The following is a 13016-nucleotide window of genomic DNA, read 5'->3' on the forward strand; positions in this document are numbered from 1 at the left end:
AGGGCAGTGGAAATGATGCTGAACACTCACCCTATGCCAAGTTCTTTGTATTGTCTTATCTACATCTATTTATCAACAAACCTTCAAGGTTAGCATTTTTATCTCAGCATTTCACATATGAGGAATCTCTTGGGAAGTTAAGACATTTAGTGCAAATTTGAACAGTCAGTAAGGCATGAGAGTAGGAAGAAAAGACAGGTCTATCTGACTTCACACTTCTTGCTATTTTTACCTCATCACAAAGCCACCTCTAATTTTGGCATTTGTAGCTAGGATCCCTCTAGCAGGGGCTCCATAAATTTGCTCCTAAGGTAAAGCCAACTGCGATGGTATTTCCCCATGAGTACTGAGCAGGGTTGCACAAAGAAAAGGAGATAGCCCTGCAGAGTCTGAGAAACGATGTGAGGTTTTCCTTTGCAGAGTAATTCACCAACCCCTACTTCTTAAGCACTGCCCCCACAAGGAGGGTTCAAGCTCCTTGGAGAACACAAGTGTCATGTCTCCCTTTTCCACAGTGTCATTTCATGCACGTTTTATTTGGAGGGAAGGGGCATCTTTTCTTCCTCTGACATAGGAAAAGATACTGTTACTCTATTTAAAAAAAATATGACCAGATCAGGGACTTGAATGCACTTTTGCTCATGTTGAATATAGATGAACAGAGAGGAAAATGTATTTAAAAGAAATATGAGAAAAGAAAATGTGAAAGTTTTACAAGTAGAGGGATGGAATGTAATGTTTAATGTTGATGTCATGGAGTGACAAAATGGCTTTGCTGGCACTCAAAGCTCCTCATTTGGCTATGTTCTAAGACTTTTAAGAGTTATAACTATAAAACTAATTTTTCTTATACACTAAATGGGTGTTATTTCTTCAAAATAGTGAAGTTACGGCTTCACATTCGTTCCAGTGGGATATGGCTTTTATGCAAAACATTTTTAGAACTCCAGTTTTCAAATCATGTTTGAATCTACATTCACTTTTAAAGTCTACATAATGGTGGTCATTTTTTTCCTTTTAGAATACATTAAATGGTTGATTTGGGGAGGAAAACTTATTCTGAATATTAACAGTGGTGAAAAGGGGACAGTTTTTACCCTAAAGTGCAAAAGTAAAACATACAAAATAAGATTGATTTTTAAGAGTAACTCAGTAATTTCAAAATACAGATTTGAAAAGCAGCATTAATGGTTTAAGTGTCTACTAAAGGAAAAATTGAATCTGATAAATAAAATGAAGGTCTGGTGTATATGTTTTAAAATACTCTGATACAGTTACACATTAAATGAAGCCTTATATTAGGCCCCTCTATTTTCAGGATATAATTCTTAACTATCATTATTTACCTGATTTTAATCATCAAATTTGAAATTCTGTGCCATGGCATATATGTTCAAATTCAAACCATTTTAAAATGTGACAGATGGACTTCATGCAAGTTGGCAATGGTTCTGGTACTAAAAATTGTGGTTGTTTTTTTCTGTTTACGTAACCTGGTTAGTATTGATACTCCCTACCAAGAGGGTTCTCCTAAGAAGAATGCTGTCATTATTTCCTCTTGTGAACAACTTGTGACATGAGATTTTTTAAGGGCTTTATGTGAACTATGATATTGTAATTTTTCTAAGCATATTCAAAAGGGTAACAAAATTATGTTTATGTACTAAATCTAATCAGGAAAGTAAGCCAGGAAAAGTTGATGGTATTCATTAGGTTTTAACCGAATGGAGCAGTTCCTTATATAATAACAATTGTATAGTAGGGATAAAACACTAACTTAATGTGTATTCATTTTAAATTGTTCTGTATTTTTAAATTGCCAAGAAAAATAAACAACTTTGTAAATTTGAAAAAAAATCTGTTAATATTAGGTAGGTAAGGGATTCTCAGTTACTCTGACAATGTTGAACTATGACTGAAAGTAATAGTTTACTTTTACTATTCTTTCTTTTCCTTTCTTCCTATTTATTGCTGTCTAATAATATTGCTACTTTAAGTACTTAGACAGGAAGGGAAGAAAAGAAACAGATAAGATAGATTAGATGTAGAGAAATATAGATATTTCTTATTTTAGTTCTGAAAACTTGATTTAACTTTTGAATATGAATGGAAATTTTAAAAAATGTGGGTGATATAGTCAAAAGATTTAGGGGTACTTGTTGTGATTTCATGAAACCTGCAAACGTCTCCAATCTGACAATTATCACACTGTTGTAATTATGTGTTTACCAGTGTATTTGTTAGACTCGAGATCTCTCACTTTACTGAAATTACTCTTTAATATTGAAAGAGAATGTCTTAAAATGCCCTTCCTTTGTGAAAACTCTAGCACACAGTCCTAAGAATTCTACAGACTCTCCGTGAAGGGCAGTTGTTTTGTGAATACATTGAGATATATTGAGAATGTATCAGGCATTAGAACCAATTTTTTTCCAATGGGCTCTAATACCTGATACATTCTCAATTGCTGCTCATTTACTTTTCTCTGATGTTCACAGTTTGCACAGATTTTCTCAAAATCTGGCCCCTACTGAAGCAGCCTCATTGTCTGGGATGACACCCAAGGTTTGTTGTCTCATGGCCACGAAGATCAAGGATGTGGACACACAAAGAGTGAAGTTAAGAGCAGAAATTTTATAGGCAAAAGAAAGAGAATAGGGCTGGGCATGGTGGCTAATGCCTGCAATCCTAGCACTTTGGGAGGCCGAGGCTTGTGGTTCACTTGAGGTCAGGAGATCAAGACCAGCCTGGCCAACATGGTGAAACACTGTCTCTACTAAAAAGACAAAATTAGCCGGGCATGGTGGCACACGCCTATAATCCCAGCTACTCAGGAGGCTGAGGCAGGAGAATTGCTTGAACCCAGGAGGCGGAGGTTGCAGTGAGCCAAGATCATGCCATTGCATTCCAGCCTGGGTGACAAGAGCATAACTCTGTCTCAAAAACTGAAAGGAAGGAAGGAAGGAAGGAAGGAAGGAAGGAAGGAAGGAAGGAAGGAAGGAAGGAAGGAAGGGCTCTCTCTTACAGAGGGGGGTCCTAGAAAAATGGGTTGCCAATCTGCAGTGAAATGCAGGAGGTTTCATAGATGAGCTGGTAAGGAGGTGGTATCTGACCTACATAGGGCTTGAGAAATTGGTTAGGACCAGGTGTGCCATCTGCATAGGGCACAAATCCCTGGCAGCCCCCACCCCAATCTTTTATTATGTAGGTGGGTTCTCTGCCTGAGCTTCTCCATGTTGCCTAGTTCTTTCTTACTGTGCACATACTAACAAAAATGGGAAGGTGGAGCCCCATGGTGGACAGGCCTGATCCCCAGGTAGCTCTTTTCTATCAGTGTAGCTGCCAGCATTCCTCCATGCAAGCTTCTGGTTTCCTTATCTATGTTTGCAGCTCGATCTTTCAGGCTGATCTTTGTTAGAAAAAAAAAAAAAAAAGATTTCTTGGGCTGCTTTTTGTTAGAAGCAAAGGTCTGCCAAGGACTCTTTTGCCCTAACTATCTGCCTAAATAACTTCTTTCTATCTCCTGTATCACTATCTTCCCTCTTAAGTGCCTTCTCCTCTGCCTTCTTCTCCTTTGTTAAAAGATTTTTTTAAAAAAGGTTAAATCATGATGCCTAGAACAAACACAAGATGAACAACACCAAAGATTTTCTTTAACCTATTAATGAGGAAACTAGTAAGATGTTACCACTGCTACAAATGAGAATTTTTAGAAATGAACAACGCCAAAGATTTTCTTTAACTTATTAATGAGGGAACTAGTAAGATGCTACCACTGCTACAAATGAGAATTTTTAGAAATGAACAATGCCAAGGATTTTTTTTTAAACTTATTAATTAGGGAACTAGTAAGATGTTACGACTGCTACAAATGAGAATTTTTAGAAATACACACATATATGCTAAAAAAAATTTACAGCCAAAGCAAAAGTAGTCAGTATCTACATGACAGTAATCAACTAAATCTCCATACAATTTGCACTTTTTTAAACAAGCAGCATTTGCATTGCTACTGTTTTCTGCCTTACAGAGTTGAAAAATGGCCCACAGAAAATGAAAGGTGAAAGTAATGAAAAAGAGCATGTTAGACTGTTGGACACTCAGTCATCGTTTTTGCCCATTAAAATGTTCTTCACTATTTATCTTGTATTTTCCCCTTTATTCTCCAAAGAAAGTTGTTATTTTTAAGGTATTTCATTGAAGTTTTAGGACTTTAAAAATGTGGGACCATAATGGATAATCGCAAAACATAGAAAAGCTGAAGATAACTTAGAATATTGAGCACCACTTTACTTTGAATTCCCATCATCTATAGCAAAGAAATTCTCATTGGTCATCTTTCTCCTTAGAGAAGGGTCTTCTTCACCCACGTCCACTCTTCTCCATATCTGGACATTTTCCTTCTCTTATCCACTGGGAGGTCAACCTCTCTCTCTCTTTCTCATTCAGACTGGCACTAAAATGTATTCATTGAATCTAAAGACCTATTAGGTATCTTCCCACAAAAAGGCTATTTTTCTACATTAAGCAGTATTCTGTGCGCACCACCCTGCAAGCCCAGGACAGTCTGCACAAAACTCTCAGCTTTGAAAAAAGAGGACTTTTTTCTACTTACACAAACATTCACGTTCTTTGAGAACAGCCTTTGAATTTTCAGCCCTAGCACACATTGAGTCTTCAACAAAATGCTGTTATTGGCCAGGCACGGTGGCTCACACCTGTAATCCCAGCACTTTGGGAGGTCGAGGTGGGCAGATCACGAGGTCAAGAGATTGAGACCATCCTGGCCAACATGGTGAAACCCATCTCTACTAAAAATACAAACTTCAGCTGGGTGTGGTGGCATGTGCCTGTAGTCCCAGCTACTCGGGAGGCTAAGGCACGAGAATTGCTTGAACCCAGGAGGCGGGGGTAGCAGTGAGCTGAGATCGCACCCCACTGCACTCCAGCCTGGGTGACAGAGCGAGACTCCATTTCAAAAACAACAATGACAAAATCCTGTTACTGTACAACTTAGATAAACAAAACCATTAGATTTCACATGAAACTTGGAAGTCTTCCTTCCTTCTACTCTAGACCCTCAGCTTTCCACATCAAGATCTGGCCTGGCTCATGTCTCTCTACACCTTGTGGAGTTTGCATTTTTCTTACCAAAGAGAATTCACTCTTGATTAATACAAAAAAAGACCTCTTCTCCCATCCCAAGTATACTTACAACAGTGTGCATTCCCTACCCAGGCTGTGGCTGAGTAAGAGTTAGACAGAAAACCTGGCTGATAATTAAAATAATGACAATTAGAAAGCTAAAAAATAATTCAAATGCAATGTTTCTTGTACTTTATTGTTATTTGATGTATTTCCTGAATGTGAAAAGCTAAATGCAGAAGTTTTATATTTTTGTAAGAAAAAATAAAACTCACTCATGAAAAGATGAATTCATTTATAAGATACTTGCAGCAAATACAGAGACATTGTTGATAGGAAGCTCAAATCGATACCTAATAAAAAGAAGAGCCACTGGGAACTGGAAACCAAGGATTAATTTTGTTCCTAGATTTGTGTTTTTACTTTTTTTAAGTTGCAAATGTTAAAAATTAAATGTATAAAGTGGGGCTTGGGACACGTGTTCGTATAGATTATATAAGTGGTGGGATGTTGGTTTTGCACCTTGAGAGGCAAAGGCCTCTTATAAGGTCTGTGGCTGGTATTTGGTGACCTATGGCCTATAACTTGGGGCTACACATCCCAAAAGTTCTTTAGGTTTTCATAAATTCTCTGAAGATAGACAAGAGAAGGAGCTCCCTGTCACACATTGCTCATAACTATCTTAGGGAGAATTCTTATTTTCAATTTTCAGATGGTAAAAATTTACTGAAAAAAGTGAACTAGCTTGCCCAAGGTCACATCACTAAGAGCCCAGATTGGAATGAAGGTTTCTATGGCTCTAAGTTATCCTATACTCATTCTGTCTTCTACTGTATCATGCTATAACTATATCATTAGTCAAAAAGCATGTTATCTTAAAAATACTCAGAAATTCAGAAAACATTATGTTACAGGATTGTTAGAGCATACTTTAGGACGAAGAAAAACAAGAAGTAATAACGAACAGCTCTTCTATTCATCATATATTTTCTATTTATTTTCCTTTCAGATATTTCAGTGACCTCAGTTTATTCTCCATTCCCCTTTTCAGCATCCTCGTCCAAGCCCTAACCACTGTATGCTTGAATTGCTATAGCAACTCCCTGGGCTCTGTGACCCAGTACAGGTCAACCCTTGATGTCCCCCTCAACACACACACTGCCTAGACCATCCTCCCCCAGCACCATATACCTTCTGACACCTTCTCATCCTACCATGCCTGTGCTCTAGCTTGGACTACCCCATCCCTCATGAATACCCCTCTGCATTCCTGCAGGACTTAGGGCTCTCCTGTATTCATTCTGTTTCCTTAGTTAGATGATAACTCTCTTTGAAGGGATGGAGTGTCAAGACTTGATAGGCAGAATGGTCTCTCTAGTATCCAGCACAGCCCTGAGCTCAGAGCAGGCAGTCAGTGCATCCCGAGGGACTCTGATTAGAGTGAGAATGTTCACAGAGGACAAAAAGATTTTGAAAGTGAATAAAACGCCTTTGTATAAAGGAGAGTATGATATACAGAGGAAAAGAAATAGAAATTTTAATATTGGTCAAATGCAAAATTAAGTGAAAATTACTTTGGAACTAGTGACCCAAATCTCAAGGATGCCAATAGAAAATATTTTAGAAAATTGCCCTTTTCAATGACTCCTCAGGGTTACTGTGGACCCTCCCAACCTTACTGTCCCCCTCATAATTTCTTCCAACAAGACATAAGTAGACCCTGGCAAAGTATGACTTTTTGTAACTGAATAATCCAATTTTTCTAAGAGATAGTTTATTTTTTTATCTCTTCCTTTCTTTTTCTTCCTTCATCCCAGTTTCTACTTAGCTCTTCAGAAACGCAATTATAGCCTCTTACCTCCCCTTCACCAGATACTCCCTTCAGGGTGAGTTTATCTAACCATGTGCTTCGAAGTCCCAAAGTGGAACTCTCACCCACCAGGAGGTTGCCTCAAGAAACAACAGTCCTGGCCAGGCGCGGTGGCTCACGCCTGTAATCCCAGCACTTAGGGAGGCCGAGGCGGGTGGATCACCTGAGGTAAAGAGTTTGAGACCAAACTGGCCAACATGGTGAAAGCCCGTCTCTACTAAAACGACAAAAATTAGCTAGACATGGTGGTGCATGCCTGTAATTCCAGCTACTCGGGAGGCTGAGGCAGGAGAATTGCTTGAACCCAGGAGATGGAGGTGGCAGTGGGCCAAGATCATGCCACCGCACTCCAGCCTGGGTGACAGAGCAAGATTGTCACAAACAAACAAACAAACACCCAGCCCATCTACAACCCAAAGTATGCCCAGAGTTTTCAGCCACGTTTACAACCTAGTCCTGCCCAGGAAGGCACCAAAAGTCACCAGCTTGACCACCTGGTAGATAGGGCCTGACGCCGATATGTGGACTCTCCACCTGCTTGATTCCTCCTCTGTATGCCGTTCATGCCAGGCGTCCCCCGTTAAAGACACCCACTTTCTGCTCCAAAAGTGAAGCAGGACCTTTCAGGCAGGAAGCCAGTGCTTCTTCCCCTAAGCTAACTACGGAATAAAAAGTCACTTTCTTTATACCAGACCTTGCTCTTGCTAACTGGAGGTTGTAAGCAGTGAGCAACTGAACCTGTGTTTTGGTTAATTTTAAGGTCCACATCCTTCATGCAAGTATAGACCTCAGATCTTAAACATACGGAACCCCAGAAACGACCAGTTCACTGAACGTGGATGACTATGGACCCAAGTCAGTCACAATATGGTAAACAACAAATGACACCTGAGATACACAGGCCTGAACTTGCTTGTCAGGTCCATCTATTAGCAGATGGGACATCTAGGCAGGTTGTGGGCACCTGCTGGGTGGCAGCCCATGCCAGGCTGCCTGGGCTAAGGTCTGCTACAAGAGCCCAAGTAGTTGATGTTGCCAGTTCTAACAAGCATGGGGGGAAAAAAAAGCAAATAAGAATACAAGGTTCAAACCTGTGCAGGCTCAGAATACTAGTCTGTGCAAGCTTATTTTTCAGGAGTTCTAGGGGAATCCTTAGCTAAGGTCTTAAAACTAAAAAATATGTTGAACTAACCCCGAATGTGCATTCCCATGTATATTTGCCCAAGAAAGTCCAAGAAATGAGACTCACCTTTTCTGAGTTGTCTCTATTTAGGAGCTTTCAGTATTTTCCCAATAGTCAGTAGACATCATGTGACCATACTCAATCTATTCCAGTTCCCATTTCTTACCTGACCTCAATGAACTGTGACTCAACTTATATTGTGTACCTCATTCTCTGTCTCTTCCCAACTCACAACCAGTTCTCCCAACCCAACTGCTCACTGGGCTACTGGACAGGTTCTCCATTAGTGATTTATCTGAACTTTCCAAACATATAGCCCTTCCAATACTGTTTTAAAATATCATAAGGATTTTTTTCTCTTGCAGTCCTTAAAAGATTATACTAAAAAGTATTCTTTCATGTATTCATTCTTTCAATAGACACTTAGCACTTACAACTTGCCTGGCACTGTGCTAGGCTCTAGGAAAACGATCCACTGAGAAAATGATCCATGTGTTCAAAAATGAACACAATTACTATTTTCCTGGGGGAACACAGTAATTCCCCCAGGAGCTTACACAATACCAATTAAAGAACAAAGCTTCCAGTTGTCTTATTATATTCCTTCATCCTCATTAATACATAAAGAATCACTCGAATTCCCTCCCATATTACTCTAATGTTGCTCATAAACTTTAACAACCAAATGCTGAGTGGTAGATTATTATTGTATTTTGTCTATATTTAAAGAAAGGAGGCAAAAGTCTGGGGAATCTCTGGAGATATCAAGTTCAATTTGGATGAAGAAATTTTACTTTGCCCTCACGCAACTTGATTCATTTCAAAACCAGTAATCCAGTCTGAACTTATGCAAATACACCAAGTCGGAATCCTATCATTTGGGGTAACTTTCATGCTGGGAGTTTATATAAACTGCTCTTTCTACATAAAATCTTCATTCTAACTACTATGTAATTTCTAAAGTTATTACATATTTTTTAAGCCCACCCAAAATACAGCCTGGGGAAAGCTGATGACTAAAGGAAACAGACATGGACAGTAGGTACAGGGAGACCAGCACATTCCGGAATATTTCGAGATCAGGCCACTGAGTAAAATGGCCCAAGTCTTTTCTAAAGTGAGGATGGCCTTTTATCTGCTGGTACTGAGAATCTGTTCCAAAAGGGAGCTTTGAACTCTTGCGCTGGGCACGATTCCCAGGAGTCCCACATTTCTTCCTCTGGCCAAGCCCCAACAAACAACAGCTTGAAGATGAGGCTGGGCTTTGTTTGTTTGAAGCGTTCCATGTTTTCTGGCTCTAGGTTTTGGGGTTGTCCGTCATGTTGTGAGTTATCTTTTCAGCCAACTCAAGAGCTTTCTTCCAAAAACAGTTTCAGCCCAGAGTTACGAACCATAGTTCGGGTTCCAATTCTGCCACTTCACCTTCCTTAATCGTTACTAAAAGTTCCAGAGAAAGTAACAGCTGGGTTTCCACATTAAATTAAGTGCCTGTGATAGGGTGTCCCGCTCTGTGGTTAAATATTTCTTTTAAAAACAGAGCACAACCTGAAGGCCATGATCATCAAACTCTACACTTTGAAACTAATGAGGAATTTTAGCCAAAAACAACTGCATAATTATGGCCCTGCTCAAATGCTACAGGAATGACTTTCCCTAAAAAAATGATACTTGGAAAAGCATATGCATATATATGAAATGTAAAATTGAATAACATTATTTGGGGGACCTATTGCTATTAAAATATCAACATAGCAACAAGTTGCCTTTTATGGATCTTTTAAGAAGCAATTCCTTATTTCTGAGGGTTTAACAAACTCTCAAAGTAAGGCATCCATGTCATTCTGTCACAGAATTGGATTGTGTTCCAAAGAAAGCCTGGGTCCTGCAAGATGCTCCCTAGTCAAAACTAGCTTCCCTATATGATCTCCCAGTTCCACATCTGTTTGAATTAATAAAAAAATCATCTTTTAAGATGCAAACAGCCTGTGAGAGGAATAAACACAGCAGATTTTTTACCTATAGTGTTGGATGTATGGATACATTTATATATTATTTATATTTTATTATATTTTATTTTTTAGAGACGAGTTCTTACTCTGTCACTCAGGCTGGAGTGCAGTAGAATCATCATAGCTCACTGTAACCTCTAACTTCTGGGCTCAAGCCAGCCTCCTGCCTCAGCCTCCTGAGTAGCTGGGACTACAGGTATATGCTACCATGTCTGGCTAATTAAAAAAATTTTTTTCTTGTAGAGATGAGGTCTTGCTATGTTGCCCAGGCTGGAGTGTCAGATTTATTAACTCAAGAACTTAATTGCTCTGAGACAAAGGAGGTTAGGACGGAGTGTGGGGATGAGGAGAACAGACTGGACAGGCACTTTCAGATGTGGCAGACCCGTGAGGCTTCGCCCTGACCCAGGGAAGCATTCACACACCAGCTTCCTCACAGGCAGCTTCTGGGATCAGGAAAGGGGGCATGAGGAAGTCGATGGGGGAGGTGGAGCCATACTAAGCCAAAGTTTCTGCCTTGACATTTTCCTAGGACCTTGGTGGCTGCCATTCCTGCTCCAACACCACAGGAAAGTGTGCACAATGAGTATTTTCTATAAGCAGAGAAATTATTCTTTAAGTTTTGGTGACTGACATGGAGCTTCCTAAAGTTGACTGAGAAGGAGATGTCTGAGCAAAGGAGAGAAAGGGAGTGAGTGGCGTGGCTCTCTGGGGATGAGCTTTCCAGGAAAAGACAACACAAGTAGACACCCTGCGGGAAGCAAGCTTGGTGAGTTAGGGAGTACATAAGAAATGGAAAGATTGGGCTTAGAAGGAAGGTCAGATCTTGGAGAGTCCTGGATGTGATTGTCAGGGCTTGCATTTTTATTTTGCGTGAAATGGGCAGCATTGAAGGGTTTTGAGCATGGGAGTGTCGTAATCTGTCATCAGTTTTAAAAGGTTCTTGCTGCTGTGTTGACAACAATCTTTCCCGAAGAGCCATTCCTTGTGAGGAATTTCTTTCCTCTATTAAATCCAAAGTTGTCTCACCATATCCACTGGCAACGTTATTCTTTAGTAACCCCAAGAATACATGTTTCAAAAGCACCCCAAACAAAGTACAAATCATGATCTGTGTTATATTTGTGTAGCTATACTTGTATCAGTTGACTAAGTCAAGTATTGGGGCTGGGCACGGTGGCTCACGCCAGTGATCCCAGCACTTTGGGAGGCCGAGGTGGGCAGATCACCTGAGGTCAGGAGTTTGAGACCAGCCTGGCCAACATGGCGAAACTCTGTCTCTATAAAAGCATACAAAAATTAGCCAGGCATGGTGGCAGGTGCCTGTAACCCCAGCTACTTGAGAGGCTAAGCCAGGAAAATCGTTTGAACCTGGAAGGCAGAGTTTGCATTGAGCCAAGATCGTGCCGCTGCACTCTAGCCTGGTGACCGAAGGAGACTGTTTCTCTCATCAATCAATCAATCAAATGTTGGGAAAACACTTATCATTTACAAATGTCCAATAAAACCCAGTTGGTCATCACATCAACCTGGCCTCAGTTTCCTTACCTATCAATCAAACAAAGCATTTGAACTAGTGTATTCATTCATTTTATCAAATATTTATTAATAATTACTTCTATGAAGAGCCAGGAACTACAGTGGTGAAAGATCGTCTTTTTCTCTGAGGAGTTCATATTCTACTGGTAAGAGATCATAAACAGCCTACAAAAAGGAGGCAGGTTTTTTTGTTTTCTTTTGGTGAGCAGAAGTACATATTTTAAAAATTTCAACAGAAAAGAGCTATTGTATAGGAAGAAGTGGAAGATTACAAAGAGGAAGAAGAAAATTCATAGATTATGCTATCTGAAAAGGATGGGAGATGACTCCCAGACCCTAGGGAAAGAAGGTCAAGGTGTAAGGTGTACTAAAGATGCAAGGCGATCATAGGTTTTCACGTTGGAATGTGAGAGAACTGTCATATAAAGGCTTCAGTTTTCCCTCTGAAGTAGAAGGCGCAGCCCTGCTGAGAGTGAGGAGAATTCTATGGGGTAGGAAGTCTGCAAAAAGCAGTGAAGTCTGGAACTAACCACTGCAAAGATGGGAGAATGAGATCCCAAGTGTTAACGCTTAGTGGTAGCAATCTGCTTTTGTGAGGTTTTTGGTTTTGTTTTGTTTTTTGTTTGATTATTTTCCAGAGAGTAATAACAGGTAGAAAGTAAAAACAATTTAGTTGGTTCAAGGTTGGGGGATTGCTGCATGAACATGATGTGAAGGCTGAGGAAGCAAGAGGGGGAAGAAATGGACAGAGAGCAACTGACACAAAGAAGCATTCGTTTTTGGCTGAATAGGGAGGTAAGGGAGGAGCGGGGGAGATCACAGCAGGGGTGGAAGTTGGAGAAGGAGCATTAAGGGATCAGATATCTCAACGAGACAGTGGCAGGTAGTAGGACAACCTGAGAAAGCTGGACCGAGGATGACAGCATTTGGTACTCTCAGCAACAGCTGAGGTCAACATTACTATTTCCACTTTACAAACAAGGAGAGACTCGTGGAGAAGTTAAACCACACAGATGATAAATGGTTAGTCAGATTGAGACAGAGACAGAGAGAGAAGGTGTAGTCAGAGAATGTGATTGTCACGGCTTGCATTTGTATTTTGCGTGAAATGGGCAGCATTGAAGGATTTTGAGTATGGAAGTGTCATAATCTGTCATCAGTTTTAAAAGGTTCTTGCTGCTGTGTTGACAACAGTCTTTCAAAGTGGATGTCTAGTTTGAGTGATATGATATCTGGGGTATGCACAGATGAGAGTAAGAAGTGAGAGAAC

Source organism: Macaca nemestrina, chromosome 9 (assembly GCF_043159975.1).
Source record: "Macaca nemestrina isolate mMacNem1 chromosome 9, mMacNem.hap1, whole genome shotgun sequence".
Classification (NCBI taxonomy): Eukaryota; Metazoa; Chordata; class Mammalia; order Primates; family Cercopithecidae; genus Macaca; species Macaca nemestrina.